This window comes from Canis lupus, chromosome 28, assembly GCF_003254725.2.
Source record: "Canis lupus dingo isolate Sandy chromosome 28, ASM325472v2, whole genome shotgun sequence".
Classification (NCBI taxonomy): domain Eukaryota; kingdom Metazoa; phylum Chordata; class Mammalia; order Carnivora; family Canidae; genus Canis; species Canis lupus.
Window position 1 is genome coordinate 17633388 of NC_064270.1, and position 19327 is coordinate 17652714.

At 39.8% G+C, this 19327-nt stretch overlaps 1 long non-coding RNA gene across 2 annotated transcripts in view; it reads right to left on the reverse strand.

The window, feature by feature from the left end:
* The window catches only part of LOC112672302 (uncharacterized), a 61833-nt gene continuing 42506 nt past the window's right edge, over positions 1–19327 (reverse strand). For both annotated transcript variants that reach the window (XR_003144169.3, XR_003144172.3), the window contains one exon: positions 1–2908. This is a non-coding gene — a long non-coding RNA (uncharacterized LOC112672302). The remainder of the gene's footprint in view (positions 2909–19327) is intronic.

Here is a 19327-nt window from a genome sequence, read left to right on the forward strand (position 1 = left end):
ATATCCATAATGGATTTCCAGATTTAGCAGGCTTCCAGGTATTTTATTCAAGTCCTTTTAAATAAAGTTTTAAAAAATGTGATAAGGCTGTTCTGCAATACTAATTATGAAACATAGTTAAAATAGGGACGTTCATAGGTCAAAGATGGACAATAACTTCTAAAGAGACTTATGGTCGCATAATATCTGCTGGAGAATGGTTTATTGGTCTTTATAAATGGAAAACGAAACTGTAATTACTTAGTTCCTTCGCAATGAGTATTAAAGATACAGGAAATCATTACTCAAGATTCTTGGCAAAGGAAATGGCTCTTATGTTGCCCTCTGCTACTCTTTTATTTCTTTCACAAAAGTAGAGAAACTTCTCTGCTTAGCAATTTTACTGGCGATGCCTCATCCATAAGTAATTTGCTGTTGTTAACAAATGTTGGAACAAAACGACACCAATTAAGGTTCTGAGTGGTTATCAAACATGGCAAGAAATTGTGCATGAACTGTGGGATGAAGAACTTAGCTTGAGGGAGGCGATGCCTGCTGCTGAAAAACATTTTAAACAGAAGCGAACCTAAAAACCCAGTGTCTTGCCTGATCTTTAGCACCCACCTGATGCTTTGATACAGGGTGGGTAGCTCAAGGTTCTAAACTGGAATTCTGGAAGCCATGGGCCTGGGTGAGAGCACCTGTGGAAGACATGGAATGCAAGGTGAGTAGGCTCAAACTGGCCCCGCCAGCTCTGGAAAAGAGGCTGTTCTCCAAACAGTTTTCCACGTACAGTATACGCTTTTTATGAGTGTTTATCGATGTATTGTGCAAACTTCCTTTCTTTGAATGGAGTCTCTCCCACTCAGCTCTCAGAATTAAGGGTTCACATCCCATCCCTGGCTGATCTAGGGCACCACCTCCACCTGTGGGGACAGGCTCATGGTGTTGTCACAAGGATCTTGCCTTTGATGAGCTATGGATCCAGGTTCAATGTCAGGATTCTGTATTTATTAGCTATGTGGTCTTAGTTCTCTAAACTCCCTAAGCCTCATTTCCTCTTTTGTTCTTATGAAGAAAGTGAAATAGAAAACATCCAGAGCATCACAGGTTCATCATAAGGGAGCATTTCAGCATTTCTTCTGCCCACCCTCCGCACTTCCTCTGCGCCTCCCTGGGATACCTGTGTAGCAGAGCACAGACTCCTTACCAGGAGGATGGAAGCAGGGGAAGGCTCCGACCCCCTAAAGCATGCTCCTTGCACCCCTCGGGCCACCTGTGCCCTACTTTAACCCATCTGACAAACCCAGTGCTGCCTCTCCTCCCTTCCGTAGGAAACAATGAAATAAATTTAGAAAAGGCAACCCCTAAACCATCCACACCATCCCATGAGTGATTACACCTGTTCTTTTGTCAAGTCGCAAAGAGGCTCCATACCAATAATTTTGCAGGAGAGACAGGGGGCTGGGATGATGCAGGAGACAAGGAGCCAGCCCCTGAGGTGGCTGCTGGCGGACGGATGCTGCATTGCTAAACTCAGCCACGCTTGCCAGCTGAACGGCTCTTTTTCTTTATAACAAATCTGAGACCAAGGAGGTCCTTCTGAGAGCCTATCATTAACTTTGTTATTATGGTTATTATCAACAATGTGCCAATTTTCCTACATCTTTTAGGATCTTTCAATTACTACATGCTGAGTTTTTCTTCTCCTTCTTTTTCCTGGTCCCTGCACCTTCCCCCCTACCCCAAGTGCCCCGATTTCTTGTCTTTCCTCTTCCCAAATTGTTTTCCCTATAAAAGAATGGCAGCGACAGGGATGGAAGCTCACTCAGCAGGATCTGGAATCTCTCTGATTGAGAGGAAAGAAATATTTGTGTATTATTCAACGTCCTCCAAGTCATTCATCAGATATTTCATTTTTCAGTAAAGTCTTTTCCTTATCTTAAAGCCACTGACATGAATATATATCATGAAGTTAAAAAGATCGAATTACACTTCACTGGCTACTGCTAAGATTCATGGAGGCTCAAAGCCCAGCTAGTCCCTGGGTGTACCAAGCTGCGGTATTTTACGTTTGTTTTGTTTTCTTTTTTTCTTTCACAGTGAACACACGCTAACAGGGTTTGTCTCTTCATTGTGATATGGGAATGATTGAAAATATACTCTGTATCACTTGATAAAAGACCTTTGCCAAAAAGGAGAACAGCTTTGTCATTTGAACATATTTCCCAGGAGCCCTGAGATGTGCTTAAGCCTGGTTTAATGGGATATTTTTGAGCAGCGATGCTAGCTGATGTGCCAAAGGCAGAAGCTTCTGTGTGGGGTCACTGGCCCTGGGAGACTATGGAAATCCCCCATGTTTCAATGCAGATTAGAATGCTGGCTGATAGGCTTGCTCCCTGGTAGCTGAGGTACCTGGGCTGCAGGCAGTCTGGCAGTTCATCCATCCACATGTTGTTCCTGAGAGTGTACACCTAACAGGCTGTGATCTCCTAGAGTTGCTAGAACACACTGCCACAAACCAGGTGGTTGAAAACAAGAATTTTTTCCATCACAGTCCTAGGGCTAGAAGTTCAAAATCAAGGTGTCAGTTCCTTCTGAAGGTTCCAATGAAGAATCCATTCCCCACCTGTCTCCTAGATTCTGGTGGTTGCTGGTGATCCTTGACATTCCTTGGCTTATAGCTACATCACTCTGATGTAGCTTCCATCTTCATAGGGTTCCTCTGTGTACTGTCCCCTTCTTTCTTATAAGGAGACATGTCATTGCATTTAGGGTACACCCAGTTAATCCAAGATGATTTCATCCAAAGACTTAATTTTATCTGCAAAGATCCCTTTTCCAAGTAAAAAATCTGTCATGTTCTCAGGTTCTGGGTGAATACATCTTTTCATGGGTCATCATTTCAGCTCATACCATAGACCTATTCCTGGAAAAAAAAAAACACAAAGATTTAAGCAAAAAAATAAAAGTTGGGATCACCGTCTAGTGGCCTTGGCTCTCAGCATCCAATGCCAAGCCCTGTGATCCACTTCTTCCTTCCCCAAAGCTTACCAGGTCAATGTCCCAGTCCTTTTGGCTCTCTAAAGTGAATACAACCTGTCTGCTATGACTATTTTTCTCGTCTGCCTTTTATAAGCTATTATTATTGTTAGACACCATAACTTGTATCAGCCCTTCAATCCCATAAGCTAAATGGTTTATTATTAACAAGACACTTCCCACTAATACCTGCATCCCCACTTCTCTTTGAGGGAGGAGAGAGAATGATCCCATTTCTCAGACTCTAGGACACAGATCAGGCCTCCCTTGCTAGTCGTTTGGGTCACTGTGTTGCTATGATGTGGCCAGCCCACAGCCACAAAAAAAAAAAAAAAAATTTCTCATGAATTCATGCAGCTTTCCATATTTTCATGGCATAGACTAACTCTATTCTGGGATGTCAATGGAGCTTGCAGACGGAGGGAGGGTGGATGGGGAGGCAACCTCAGTGTTTAGACTGGGCCACAGGGATCATTCAGATTTCTACAAGACCGTCTGCACTAGGGTGGCCCAGGTCTCAGGAACAAGAAGGTGGAAATTTGTTTTCCTTTGTCTTTTTCCTTGAGACTCTGGGGAAACTCTCAGGTAGAAGTGTTTGAGATAAGAATGAGACATTCAAATACTTAGACTTCATTGAAGCCATCCATATTAATTCTGTGACATCTTACCATGACTTCATAGAAACTGCATGTTAAGTTTAAAGGGTTTCATTTTTCTTCATCTGATCATGGGAAGCAATTTCATGCAACTCTCCACACTCTGGAGGCAACTATTCAGAAATTAACATTCAGAAACTACAACTGAATTTACAAGCTGGAGAAGGGTATGGGGCGGCACATGGAGAGACTCTGTGAGATGAATGAGAGCAAAGGCAGTCTTCAGAGACTGAGGACCCTTTTTCCAACATACATACATGGTCCAACACTGCCTAGGCAAATCCAGCCCCTCTCCAGAAGGATTCACATACTATACTCCAGATGCACCCTGGATGATTCTAGTCTCTGGACTACTTGAGCCTGGGAGGCTCTAGGCCCTTCATCATCTAAATCCTAACCACCATAGAAAAGGCTCAGCACAGATGTGACCTCTCAGCAAGGCTTCCTGGTGAAGCCAGCTCAATTCTGCTCATCTGTCCCTGCTCCCCATAGCATTTGCTTGTGCTACCTCTGGTATGCTTGCTGTCACCATTTGACTTTTCTCACCTTTACCCATGAGCAGTAAGAGGCAGAGAGAGATGTAGCAGAAAGGGCACAGAACTTGAAGGCAGATGTCTTAGACTCTAGTTCCAACTCATTTCATATTATCTGGCTTCTTTAGGCTAGTAATCAGCCTATCTGGGCACATTTCCTCCGCTATGAAATAGGAGTCAGAACTGAAGAGAAATTGTGTTTGCCCTGCCTATCTTATCAGGTCATTGTATGTATCAAATGAGATACCCCATCCTGTAATGAATTTAATATACTGGCTCAGAGCTGCCACCACAATGAGATGAGTTGGAAGGCAATTTCCTGGCTTCTCCCTACACCTGTATTTGCACTTCTTTGCCGGCAGCTGTGCACCTGGTACCAGTGTCTGTGAGTGTTGGCTGCTAATGTATCACAGCTGCTCCTGCCCCAGAGGGATCCTCATATCTCTTGGAAGCAACACCCCAACCCTATCCATTGATGGGGCAAGTCTGTGGTATTGTTTATGCTCCTCAGCCCCCTGGGATCAAGTCAAAACTAAATCTAATCTGAGACTAAGTCCTTGCTGGATTCTTTCTCTCTTTTCCATCTTCTTCCTTCCTTCTTTTAGATCAACCTCTTAACAAATTACCTGCCCCAAATCTCTGTCCCAAGCTCTCCTTCTTGGAAACCCAACCTAAGACACGATCCTATGGTGGTCAGGTCACAAAACAAGACATCTCCATTCTTGTGATTCAAAGTGCTTGCACAGATATAAGAGATATAGGACACCTACACTTTCTTCAATATAATATCTCAAGGAGCAGGAGAAACAAGTTCTCTGACCACCCACAAACCCAGCTAGCTGAGTGCTTCAGTCCCAGTGTCCAGCATAGAGGCCAGTGGGATACACAGCACAGTGGAGTCCTCTTGTCTCAAGACTAGTACTGTGGCCTGTCACAGCAGCGAGCCTCCCTCTACCAGGAATGCTCTTTTGTGTTTGCTGAGCCCCCAAACTCAAGAATGATTATCATCTATACAAGCTGAGCTTTCTTTAAAGTGATTGTTTAGTGGGAACATCTGGTGTATGAATGGATTATATGTTTTTTTCTCTTCTCTCCCTCCAGTCAACACTAAGTGAATACTTTGAAAGGATGCCCTGCTTCCCTCCCAAGGACTGGAGAACTGCTTCATTATTTAACTCTGTGCTTTCGTCACTACACAACTGTTTTCACATTGCGCTTGCCTGGCGGGAAGGGATACAAGCCACAACTTGTGAGATTTTCTTGCTAATTAAAAGTTTCCAACAACTCTGTTTGCCAGAGAGAATGCTGCCACATTACCTTGTTCAATTATTGCTAATTAAGACCAGCTCACCATTCCCAAAAATCGCTTTAAGTCCTGTGTATTTCTAGCTTTTTTTTTCTTTAGTCACTCTGAATAGTCACACATTCACACAACTGAATATCCACTCATATTGTCTCTTTTATTGAAGTATAGTTGACATACAATGTTATATTAGTTTCAGGTGTACAGAATAGTGATTTTCTTCCGTGCATTCTGTGCATTAGACTACGCATCATGGTAAGTGTAGTGGTCATCTGTCATTATTACAATAGTATTGACCATATTTCCTATGCTGTCCATACATTATCTTTTACTTAATTACATTCAGCCTTTTCTAGGTCATTCTTTACAATTGTCCTTCCCATAGGCCATAGCTATCCTGAAGGTCATTGGTGAATGTGAACTTAGACTGCATCTTGTTGTTGCCAATGGTGTGGGTTAGTCTGGGTAAAAAATCTGGATGACACCTTCTGTATAGTGTAGTAATGAAGACTGCAGGTGCAAAATGGGGTCTCCTTTGCCCAGTGATTTGGGCAAGTGACTTAACATCACTAAGCTTTAACTTTGTTTCATCTCAAAGTGCAAATAATAATACTATGCACTTCGTGGTACTATTTGAGGATTATAGGAGATAATTAATTATTGCATCCCACTTAGCTCCCATTTATCAAATACTAATTTCTGTGCCTCTGGCCTGAGCATTATTCATGTGTCTTGGATTGGGGCTCTCAAGAAAAATGTGTTTGCATTTTATAGGAATTAGCCAAGCCAAATCAACATACTCCTCCTGGTTGTGCTCAGACTATGGTGTACCAGAGAGAAACTAACCAATCTGTCAAGTGGACTAAATGGTCTATATTATCTGAAATGATGAGCCAGTGTTTATAAACACAGAGAAGCCGAAGTACCCTGTAGTTGGCTTTTGGAGTCTGAGCTATCCTCAATCTGCTGATAGAAAATCAGACTGTCCTTCACTTATTGCAATTTTGTTCTATCCCTACATGGTGGCTTTAGCCATGGTTTCAAATTTTCCTCTTCTACTTTTTCCAAAGAATTCTTAGCACAGAGGTTTTTCTTTTCTTTTTCCCATTCTAGAGAACTATCTGAGCACTGTGAGGTTAGGGCCTAATGCACTATATGTCTGGAATAGAGTAAGTTCTTTTTTTATTATTCAAGTATAATTAACATACAGTGTTATGTTAGTTTCAGGTATACAATATAGCGATTCAACAATTCGATTCATTAGTCAGTGCTCATGACTGTAAGTGTGCTCTTAATCCCCATCACCTGTTTCATCCATTCCCCCACCTACCTCCCCTCTTGTAATCATCAGTTTGTTCTGTGTATTTAAGAGTCTCTTTGTGTCTCTTTTTTCTTTGTTCATTTATTTTGTTTCTTAAATTCCACATAAGAGTGACACATGAAAAGATGCTCAACATCACTCATCATCAGGGAAATATAAATCAAAACCCCCATGAGATACTACCTCACACCTTTCAGAATGGCTAAAATCAAAAACGCAAGAAATAACAAGTGTTGATGAGGATGTGGAGCAAAAGAAACCCTTGCACATTTGGTAGGAACTCAAGCTGGTGTAGCCACTGTGGAAAACAGTATGGAGATTCCTCAAAAATTTTAAACATTGACTATAGAGGAAATTCTTAATAAATGTTTGTTGAGGGCATCAAGTGGCAATCATGAAAAGATACTGTCTTAGGATAAAATTCTCATGTCTATGTTAAGTAGGCTCTGGTCATGAACTGAGGCCTTGCATAAATGATCTCTAGATCAGACTTTGTTCTTGGTTTCTGGCTTTCCAGTTCTAAGCTCCAGCTTATGGCGCTCACCCTCTCTGTCTCTCAGAAAGTGCATGATCTCCCATCTCTGATTTCCTCTGCCTTCCTATTCCTTTTTGTGTTTACTCTCCCTTCCAGCATACCCTCCTGCAACTGGAAGGATTCAAGCTAAGATTCCTACAGGGAAGTTTCAGAGAGAGGGAATCTAATTAATTCTAGTTAATTCAGCTTGTCTTTTTGAGAGAAGTCATAGAAAGTCACTATCTCTGTCCAGACTGTGAAATGATCTTGTGTTGAGTAGTTGTCCACCCCTAGCCCCCTCAGCTGAGACCCAGAGATGGGATATCCTGACTCAGAGCTTGAGCATCCCTCTCAGTGCATCTGTAGAGAAGGCAGCTTCTCAGAGATGCGGATGGGGTGGTAGTTACTAAAAAGGCAATGGAAGTCTCCAGCTCTGTTCTTCTTCCTCTTCTCCCACAAGCCTTCTGAATCTTTTATGAGTTAAAAATGAGCAGAGAAAATACTCCCTCTTGGAGCATATGTTCATGGGTTTAAGAGAAAGGTACTCCCTAAGCATGAAATTTAGATTACCTTCTGAGCAGAAAGCTAGGAAAAATTCAACATGCGGGAAATGAGATTAGCCATCTGTAGAAAAACCTAGCCTAAATGATAAGCAGTTGAACTTCTAGGTTCAGTGATTTGGGCATCATCAGTCTCAGGAGGGTATGGTTGCTTTGCAGAGCTAAAGCCATTGCCTTCTTCATCCTCCGTGTGAAGAAAGTGCTAATAGAAGGAATTTTCTGCATCAGGCAAAGAAAGTGAGACCCAAGGGGTGAAACTTGGAAAAGAATAGCCTGCTCTCCTTTTTCCAGAAAGGAGGGCCTCCCTACCATCAGACATGTGCTCTCTGGTCCTCTCTTCTTGTTATCTCCACTTTGGTCCGCATCTACATTCATTTTATGCACCTGACTTCATTCCCCATTCCTCCTTGAAAATGTCCAAGTTTATCACCAATTCACCTACCTCAGTTATCAAAACTCTGGGACATTTGCTAAACTTCACACAAGAATTTTAAAAAGATTAACGAAGTAAAGTGGAATGCTTCCTTCTGGAAATGTCTTACTACACTTTCCCTTGTGAATCTCCTTCCTGATACTTCAAACCTAACAAATCTCTTTTAGGGCTATTTTTTTTTTTAATCCACCCCTACCATTGCTTGTTGTGTTTTAAGCTCTTTTCTCAATCTTCTGCTTTTATCACTCTGCCCTAGGCTATTGTATCTATCCCAAGAATTTTACTACCATATGTAGTATTATAATAATCCCTAAACTTAATTACAGGCTCTAGAATCCAAGGAAGTTCGAGTCTTTTTCCTGGTCTTCATACCCAGTCCTCTGCTTCCCTACTCAATGATGTACCAGGGAATCTTTAATATCCGGCTCTCATAGAGAAAGGAAAGAGGAGCTCTGATTTGAAGTTTGCCAGTTTCCATGGCACAAATACACTGACCATGGCATCAACCAGCTCACAAAATAACTGAAAATTTAGCAGTTGGCTCTCCAGAGCTGGCATGAGGCAACGCTAGCACACCATTGCCTCTGCTGGTAATGCCCTCTTGATTAACCCATAGACACTTCAAATTCTGCATAGTCGAAGCTGAACATCCCACGGCTTGCATGACTGCTTCCTGCTCAACTAGCAATTTAAATTATCAGGACTGGCAACGTAACCACTGTGAAAGCAGGGATCTTTCTCATATTTACTGTCTTATCCCAAGCATCCAGAACTCTGCTGGCACCTAGTGCACAATAAATATTTGTGGAACGGGTGAGATGCTGTGTCCAACATTCTAATCTGTCTTCTGGGTCTACTTATCCTTTTAAATAATGAATTAGAACTCTTATTTACCAATCAGATTCCTAGTAGCTAGTAAATTAGTTTCTGATGTTGGAAAAATTGAGTTCTGAACCTGAAGACTGAGAACCCAAAACGGGACCATAGGAATCCACCAAGGACCTGTGAAGCCAGATGCCATCTTACTATTCTAATGCCCTACAAATGTGCCAGAGATAATAGTGTGAACATGTTTGCTGAAGTTCTATAAATAAAGAAGCATCACCATATAAAAATCACTTAAAACAAGCTGAGTAATCTACTAAGGTGCCTGGTAGGGTAGAAAATGTATGGGTTTGAGAAATTCCTAAAATTGTGTTCAAATTACAGATTGGACAATTATTAGACTAGTCACTTGGGTGAATTCCTTAACCTTTGTTTTGTCAACTATAAAATGTTTATGATGATATCTAGCTTGCATTGTAAGGAAGGTTAAATGATTTGTCCTCAAGATGCATTAAAATGTTTTTCCTGGAGAATAAGGATTGTGAGGGGGTTCTCTTGAAGCTAATAGGAATGATGTCATGTGAAAACTCTTATCTGTGCTACTCACTGAGCTTGCTGCCCATGACAGAGAAGAGATTACATCTTTTCTGTTTTCCAACCTGGCACTGACTCTGCTAGTGGAGAAGGGGTCAAAGCCTCTGCAGCTGGCTGGTGTCTGTGCCAGGGCCGAAGCATATTGTGGGAAGGATGGAGGTCAGTCTGCTCCGCTATGCTGCGGGTGCTTGTACCAGGGGGAGCCACAATCCCTCCTGCACTAGCAATTCCTAGATTTCTGCTCAGCAATCAGCTATGCTTCCTGAGAACCCTGAGCTTGGAAACTAGCCCTACAATGCAGATAGATAGGCCTCCAAGTGGGCCCTGGAATACAAAATTCAAAAGATGTGATTAGGACAATTTTCTTTCTTTCACAGATGTGATAAAGTCATCTTGATGCTCTGAGGCTGGTTAGAAAATTTCTCAGGGGTTTTCTTTGTCTTTTAAACCAAAAGTCTCTGAGATTTATCTATAGATAATCCTATTGGCCACCACTAACAAACTCAAATGCAATGCTTGATAATAATGGGGGGCCAGATATCAAGCCTTCTAGCATCCTAGGAACTGAGTCCTTTTACCTGAGAAATCCCCCTGGCTTTGCAGTGCTGGCAAACTGATTATAACTCAGTGGCTTGTATCAAGGTGGGTTAAGGGAGTCAGCCACGACAATCTGGTTCTTCAGGAAGCTAATTTCCCTCAAATCAGCAATAGAGACAGAGAAAGGAAGGTTTCTTCTTTCCCCACCTGCCTCTCATAAGTACCCTGATTTGGATCATTCTGGGAGAGAATCCTAATTATCTGACTGTCCTTCTGACTTTTATGATAATCATGACATCTGAGAATTCAAACTGTTGGACCACAGCCAGGCCTCCCTGGCTGGAAGATGTACTTGGTGGGCCATATCATTGTTAAAACAGCTTTATAGAGACACAACTGAAGTGCAATAATTGCACATTTTAAAGTGTACAATTCGGTGAGTTTTGACATGTGTATATACTCCTGAAACTCATCACAGTTAAGATAATAAATTTTTCTGTCACCTTAAGAGTTTCTCATGCTGGTTTGTCATACATCTCTCCCCCCGCCCCCTTGCCCAGGTAACTTACTGACCTGCTTCTGTCACAATAGATTCATTTGCATCTTATATAATATAACCTTACATTATGTACTATGCTTTGTCTGGCTTTTTTCACTTAGCATCATGCCTTGGAGACTAAGCCATTTTGCTGTATGTGTCAGTAATCCATTCCTTTTATTTTATCTTAAATATTTTATTGAGAGAGAAAGTATGAGTGGTGGGAGGGGCAGATGGGTAGGCCGACTCTCTGCTAAGCAAGGAGCCCAATGTGGGGCTCAGTCCCATGACCTGAGCTAGAGTCAGATGCTTAACCAACTGAGCTGCCCATGTGTCCCAGTAGTCCATTCCTTTTAATTGCTTAATAGTATTCCACTGTATAAATACACCATAATTTCAAAATTAAAATCCATTCAACTCTCAATGGGTATTTAGGGTTTTCCCCCTAGTTTTGGGTTATCGTAAATAAATCTGCCATGAATATCTGCATACAAGTCTTTACATAGATAATTTCTTAAATTTTTATTTATTTATGATAGTCACAAAGTGAGAGAGAGAGAGAGAGAGGCAGAGACATAGGCAGAGGGAGAAGCAGGCTCCATGCACCGGGAGCCCGATGTGGGATTCGATCCCGAGTCTCCAGGATCGCACCCTGGGCCAAAGGCAGGCGCCAAACCGCTGGCCACCCAGGGATCCCTACATAGATAATTTTAATTATCTGAGGTAAACATCTAAAAAATAGAATAGCAGGATCACCTGGATCACGTGGTAGTTGTCTGTTCACATTTTTAAGAAACTGCCAAGCAATTTTCCAAAGTGTACTTCTCTGCTTTCCCATCAAAAATGCATAAGTATTCCACTTGCACCATGATCGCCAACTCCTGGTATGGTTAATCTTTAAAATCCTAGCCATTCTAATCAGTGTTCAAAGATAGCTCAATATGTGTATAACTTGAATCTTAATGACTCATGATGTTGAATATGTTTTCACAGTTTTATTGGGCATTTACATATCTTCTTTTGCGAATTATCTGTTCCAATCTTTTCTCTAAGTTTAAAATTGGTTTTTAGGTTTGTCTATGTAATTGTAGGAGTTCTTTATATGTTCTTGATACAAGTCCTTTGTTTAATATACGTGGTGCAAATATTTTCTCCCACTCTATGGCTTGCTTTTTCATTTTCTTAATGGTGTCTGTGTTAGTTTTCTATTGCTGTGTGGGAAATTACCATACACAGGGGGGTTGAAAACAACACCTTATTTATTATCTCACTGCTCTGTAGGGTGTAAGTCTGGTACCATGTGGCTGGATTCTCTGCGCAGAGTCTCATGAGGCCAAAACTGAGATATTAGTGGGGTCTGTTCCTTTTCAGAGGTGCCATCAGGGGAACGTGTTTTTGAGCTCATTAAGGTTGCTGTCAGAATTCAGTTCCTTGTAGTTGTAAGACAGGTCCCTGTTTCTTGATATGTGGTTTCCCCTAGCCAGAAACATTAAATTATTCTCATGCTTCATATCTCCTCAACTTTCCCTACTGACTTCCTCTTTAGCTTTTAAGGGCTCATGTGATTACATGGGGGTCTACCCAGAAATCTGGGATAATCTACTTATTTTAAGGTTAGCTGATTAGTATTCTAATTTAGCAACTGCAAAGTTCCTTTTGTCATATAAAGCAACATATTCACAATCGTCCTAGGGGTTTGGACATGGGATCTTTTTTGGTATATGTTTGTGGGGGGTCATAATTCGGTCTACCAGAGTCCTTCAAAGAGCAAAGGATGTTAATTTTGATGAAGTTTTGATCTATCAAAATGTTTTTTTTTATTTGTTCTTTTGTGTCCTTAGAAATCTTTGCCTACTTCAGGTTGCAATGATTTTCTCTTATATTTTCTTCTCAAAGCTTTATCGATTTAGGTTTTATGTCTATGACTCATTTCAAGTTAACTTTTGCATATGGTATGAGATGACAGTCAATTCCACTCCCCACTTATTATATCTTGGATGCGTAGTTGATCTAGCACCATTTGCTGAAAATCTTTTCCTTTACCCATTGAATTGAATTGGATTTTTTGCCTATTTATTGAATCGTGATCATTCTTCATATATATTGGATACATACATGTTTTTCAAATATTTTTCTCCCAGTCTGTAGCTTATCTTTTAATTTTCTTCACAGTATCTTTCAAAGAGATTCAATTTTAATTTTGATGAAGTATAATGTATATATTTTTTCTCCTATGGTTTATGCTCTTTGTATCTTTTCCAAGAAATAGTTGTCTAATGCAAGGTGACAAAGCTTGTCTCCTGTGTTATTGTGAAAAGTTTTATGGATTTAGGTTTTATATTAGGCCTATAATTTACTTTGAGTAAAATTTTAAATTAGTGTGAGCTACAGACTTGGTTTTTTCTTTTTTAAAGAATGGATGTCAAATTATTCCAGCATCATTTATTGAAAAGCTTACTATTTTTGATTGAATTGTCTTAGCTCTCTTGTCAAAAATCAATATGTGTGGTATCTGTTTCTGGTCTCTTATGTTCTTTTTATCTATGTCTTGATTACTGTATTTTTATAACAATCTTGAAAATAGATAATGTGGGACTTCCAACTTTGTTCTTTATTTAAAAAAATACTGCTTAGGCTATTTTAGTTCCTTTGTTTTTCCACATAAATTTTAGCATGTTTACATAATTGGAGTTACATTGAATCTATTTATGAATTATGGAAGAATTGATACATTAACACTACTAACTTTCGAATCCATTAATGTGCTATATCTCTATGTTTTTAAAGTATTCTCTGATTTGTCTCAACAGTGTTGTATAATTTTCAGAATAAAAATCTATGTATTTAGCATATTGAAATATCTAAGTTTATCATTATTTTTTGTGTACTTTTGTAAATAGTACTGATTTCAATTTCAATTCTCCATTGTTCTTTGCCAGTATAAATGTACCTTTCGTGTAGATTATGTGGGACCTTTTGTGAATACAGCTCCACTTTTATATGATACCATACTGCAAATTCCAGCCATCTCAGCTCCCCAAATTCTGATCATTGTCCCCTCAACTCAGAAGAACTGCCACATCTTTCGATGGACACTGAAAGATGAATGGATAAAGAAGATGTGGTTTATGTATACAATGGAATATTACTCAGCCATTAGAAATGACAAATACCCACCATTTGCTTCGACGTGGATGGAACTGGAGGGTATTATGCTGAGTGAAATAAGTCAATCGGAGAAGGACAAACATGATATGGTCTCATTCATTTGAGGAATATAAATAATATTCTATGAAAGGGAATAGAGGGGAAGGGAGAAGAAATGGGTAGGAAATATCAGAAAGGGAGACAGAACATGGAAGACTCCTAACTCTGGGAAACGAACTAGGGGTGGTGGAAGGGGAGGAGGGCAGGGGGTGGGGGTGACTGGATGGCGGGCACTGAGGGGGGCACTTGATGGGATGATCACTGGGTGTTATTCTGTATGTTGGCAAATTGAACACCAATAAAAAATAAATTTATTATTAAAAAAAAAAGAAGAAGAACTGCCACAGCCTGCATGCATGCCAGCTGTCTGGATGACGGTCAGGAAATCTTTCCCAAGTAGAAGCCTGGACTACTGTGGGCCTCACCAATTTATTCTTACTTCTCTCCAGGGTCAAAATCTTGTGCTGTTTGTTGTCCCAAAATGAAGAATATTGCCTCATATATTTTTTCTAGTCTTGTAAGTATGGCTGGGGAACAAGCTTATACTAGTTACACCATCATGGCTTCAAGTAGATCGTCCTCCCATAGTTTACTCAACCAGGCATCTATTAATAAATATGTGTTTTCCTATTTTTATATAAAATGCTACAATGAAGGTGTCATAAGAATGTCCTGTAGCACATATGTAGTTTATCTGTAAGGTAAATACAAAAGAGTGTAATTGCTGGGAACAAGCACTTAAAATTTTTCCCAGATCTCGACAAATTGCTGAACCCATTTGTAATTCCACAGTCATAGTATGTGGGCACCAATTTCATAGCTCAGCACAGCAGTTTGTGGATCTCTGCTCAATGGCAAGAACAGACAGTTCATGGAAAAGGAAATACAAATGCTCTCCAACATTTGAAAAGAAGATCTATCTCACAATTATTCATTCACATACTCCAAAGCTACCATTTATCACTTATATCAGGGATATCATATGAAGCTTTCTTACTGAAGTTAGAGTCTGCATGTGGATATAAAAAGCCAACAAAACAAAAACAAAAGCCCCCAAAGTCTGGACAGATTGGGGAATGGCAGTCCCATTTTCCCCTGCCACTTGCTGCTAACAGTTATCTGAGAGGAATACCAGCCACAGCTGAAAGGTCTCTAAAGCTTCTTCTATAGGTTGCTGTCAAACCCTGGCTACCCACTTGGTATCATACCATTGTCCCCTACTGCATTCCAAGAACTGACTTATGTCACCGGCATTGCCAAGCACAAATGATGAATTGCCTAAACTGCTTCCACCAACACAAAATGTTCAGAGTGAAAACAGAACCTATTCTCAGGCCAAATTCTCAGCACACTTTTTAATTACCCCATTAAATCTTGTGCAGGGCTGTGGTGAACTCACTCTGTTTCTGGCAGCCAGCTGCTAGGAGGAGGAAAACCTGTTGGGGATTTAGAAATTGAGTCTCATTTTGGATAAGGGAGTTTGGACTCTTTCCACCTACTGGTTTTCAAGTTCCCCTTTTGCCACTAGACATGTTAAACTCGGGAGAACACAGTTAAGTTTAAACTTGTGATTTACAATGTAGACAGTTCTTAAATTATATCCTAAATATAGATGTGCATGGCCAATCTCTATTTAGATTAGAGAATCCAAAAATATATTTTAAAAGCATACAGTTTTTCTTTCTTGTGCCCTTAGTAAAAAATCTTGTCTCATTTAAACTCAAGAACCAAGGCTAGAAAATCTAGATTTGAGAACTTGATGAGTAAGTATATACAGGCTCTAGAATCAGTATGCCTGCATTTGAATTTCAGATCCATCCCCAATAGATAGATAAGTGCAAGTAAATACCCTTATCTGTCCCCAGTTTCCTTGTGTATAAACCACATATAATAATATATATCTTATACGATTATGCTTTAATCATTTGATTTATGTCAGAATTCATAATACCTTGTTTATTGGAGGCTATTATCATTTTTATGATTATATGATTATAATTTGTGCTTTGATAACCATGAGTGGAGGCACCTTGGAGAATTACTCTGAGACTAGAGGTAGAATGGCTGCTTGTAGATTAATTAGTAAATTAACCAAAATTTTTGAATGGCATCTATATCCTCAGCACTTTGCTATAATCCTGAGCTTTATGGAGTCGGTGGCCCATTTAAAATTCAATGGATAATATATGTGAAGGACTAATGAAAGAAGGAAAGTATCTGAAAAAATGTCAGTTGCTGTTTTTATTATTAATAGTTAATAATGCAAGAAATGCACTTTTAAAACCATCAACAAACAAGCCAAGATTAGATATATAATAGTCAGAGTGCTATAATTTTACTTTACTTGAACTTTTGTAATAGACTCATAATTACTTTTGGAAGGAATTAAAAGGGCAAGGCTTAATTTATATCAATGACATGGCCTTACTCTAATCCATCCCGCTGCCCATGCTGGCAGATTAATCCTCTAAGAGTTCATTTCTGATCTTGACAACCTACATCAAACACCTTTAAAAACTTAGCAATGACCATATGACCATGTTCAAACTTCTTAGCATATTTTTCATGTGTTTGTTCTGCTATGTTCTTTCCCATCATGCTTACCCACCCCTTTCTCATGTTAAACCAAACTACTCACTACTGTCCTGATAAGGCTCAGGTCAAGTGCCATAAATCTTATTTCAGATGAAATTATTTTGCTTCCATCTAAAGTCTCATATACCTTGTCTGTGCCTCTTTTATGCTACATGTGACATTTGAAATATGTCACCATACATTTCCCAAAAAAACTATGTCTACACACATATACAGATACATAGAAGTGCATGTGTAGAATACAATTATCCAAAGACATAGCCTGATGGCCAAGAGCTTTGTGTCTGGAGTTAGACAGTTCTGGACTTAAGTCCTGTCTCTGCCACTTACTACTAATGTGACCTTGGATCACAGAGCTGCAGCTTCATCATTATGAAGCTCTTGGAGATTGTCATGAGGTGTCCATAAGATGATGTATATAATACCCTTATAGCATAATGCATAATGCACGGTATATCATGACTCTTCAGGACGCTCCCCTGCAATGCTGTTCACTATTTAAAGCAAGATCCACATGTGATTGGTTTAATATTAGCAGAGCAGCTAAGCTAGAAATATATACAGAGAATATGCTTAGCGTATTTTGATGAGTGAAAGAATGCATGTAACTGATTTGTGATAATGCATACGTCAGACTGAGTTCAGGGGAAAGAGTGAAATGTGGACCCAAATAGCGGGAAAGGTCTTTCTAGAGTTGAATCTTTCAGACTGAGAAGGATCTGAGGAATTAGAGAAAAGTGCAATAAGGCAGATGATGCATTTTCCTTGAGGAAGAGAAAATCCAGATGACTGGAATGATCTTACATTTTTGGTTACATTGTGGCCAAGTGGGAAAAACCGTACATCATTCAACCATGGAAGACCCTCCTACTCCATGTCCAGAGAAAGAAACTTGGCATAATAGCAGTAGGTCCAACTTAGAATATGTGGATTTAACATGAGAACTGCTTTATCCTCTTGCATACACATCTCCATTACAGTGAAATCAGGAATCTTGAACCTCATCAAGGATTTTTAGGTTGTGAGTCAAATAACTGGGAGAGAAAATGTGGATAGAAGTCATAAAAGAGGAAAATGGGAGAGAAACTGGACTGAGTGGTTCTAACTATTACCTGGAGACTTGTCACCAAAGCAACTACTTCTCTTTATTTCAAGTTCCTCAGCAACAAAGTAGAAGGAATCATATTTGAGCTATCTACATTGCAAGTCTTTTTGAGAATTCTACTTGCAAATGTACTTGGTATAATTGAAACTATTTGCAATTTTATTTGAAATGATAATTCAGGTGTGGGACAGTATTATATCCTTTAGAGAGCAGATACAGGAATTATTGCAGTTAGCACCTTTTATTAGGTGCCAATGCTGAGACAGTATCTGCTTTTGTTATGCTTCCAAAGGTATATTAGGCCAATGTTACAGCTAAGAGGTTGGTACCCAGTCCATCCTTACATCTGGTTGTTGAATTGTAGAGATGTCCCTCATGGAAAATTCAGATCTCTGTGTTGAAACTGCCATGGATAAGAACCCTGTCAGGATGGTCTGTATGGTAGACTCAAGATGCTCATAATTCTTTGACATTCTTCTCATTAAGAGGTAAAACTATTTCCCCCTCTCTTGAATTTGGGCTGAACTGTGACTTCTTTGATAAAAGAAGAAGAAGAAGAAGAAGAAGAAGAAGAAGAAGAAGAAGAAGAAGAAGAAGAAGAAGAAGAAGAAGAAGAAGAAGAAGGAAAAGAAGAAGAAAGAGAAGGAGAAGAAGGAGAAGAAGAAAAAGAATTAAAGTGATGCTGTACCCTTCCTGGGTCCACTATTTGAGAGGATTGTCAGCCTTTGTCTCAGCCTCTTGAAGTCCTTTGCTTCCATGAAATAGCTTGACTACCCTGCTGGAGGGACCAATGAAGGCCCAGAAACTAAATGGAGAGTCACTCAGTGGAGCCCAGCCTTTCATCTGACTCTGACAAGGCACTGGGAAGGTAAATAAATCAATTTTGGACCTCCAGAACAGTCCAGCTACCAGCTGAATACGAACAAGTGAGCCTTGTCAATATCATATGGTACAGAATTTCCCAATTGAGCAGTTCCAAACTGCTAACCAAGAAAATCATGAGATATAATAAAATGATTTTTTTTAAACCATAAGTTTTGGGATACTTTGTTAAATACAGCATATTTTTATGAAAAAGGTATATGCATAGAAAGCCATGTGTCAAAACTGGGGGATGTATGGAGCACAAAAAAGTTCAATATCTTTGTAGCATCTGTATTTAGTAATGTGGAACCTCAATGGAAAGTTTATTAATGCATTTCTTTTTTTTTTATTTTTATTTATTTATGATAGTCACAGAGAGAGAGAGAGAGAGGCAGGGACATAGGCAGAGGGAGAAACAGGCTCCATGCACCGGGAGCCCGACGTGGGATTCGATCCCGGGTCTCCAGGATCGCGCCCTGGGCCAAAGGCAGGCGCCAAACCGCTGCGCCACCCAGGGATCCCTATTAATGCATTTCTAAGTGAAATGTTTGCTTCTTTAGACCTGAAGATCATTTAAAATGATAAAAAGAAGAAATTTGTTGTATAATTCTAAATTCAGCCAATGCCAGTTTCTGATAGATTTTCTTTTTAAATTTAAGCAGGAGGTATTGTAGTGCAAGCAACATATCATCCTCAGATTCTCCTTTGAGATGAAGGCAGG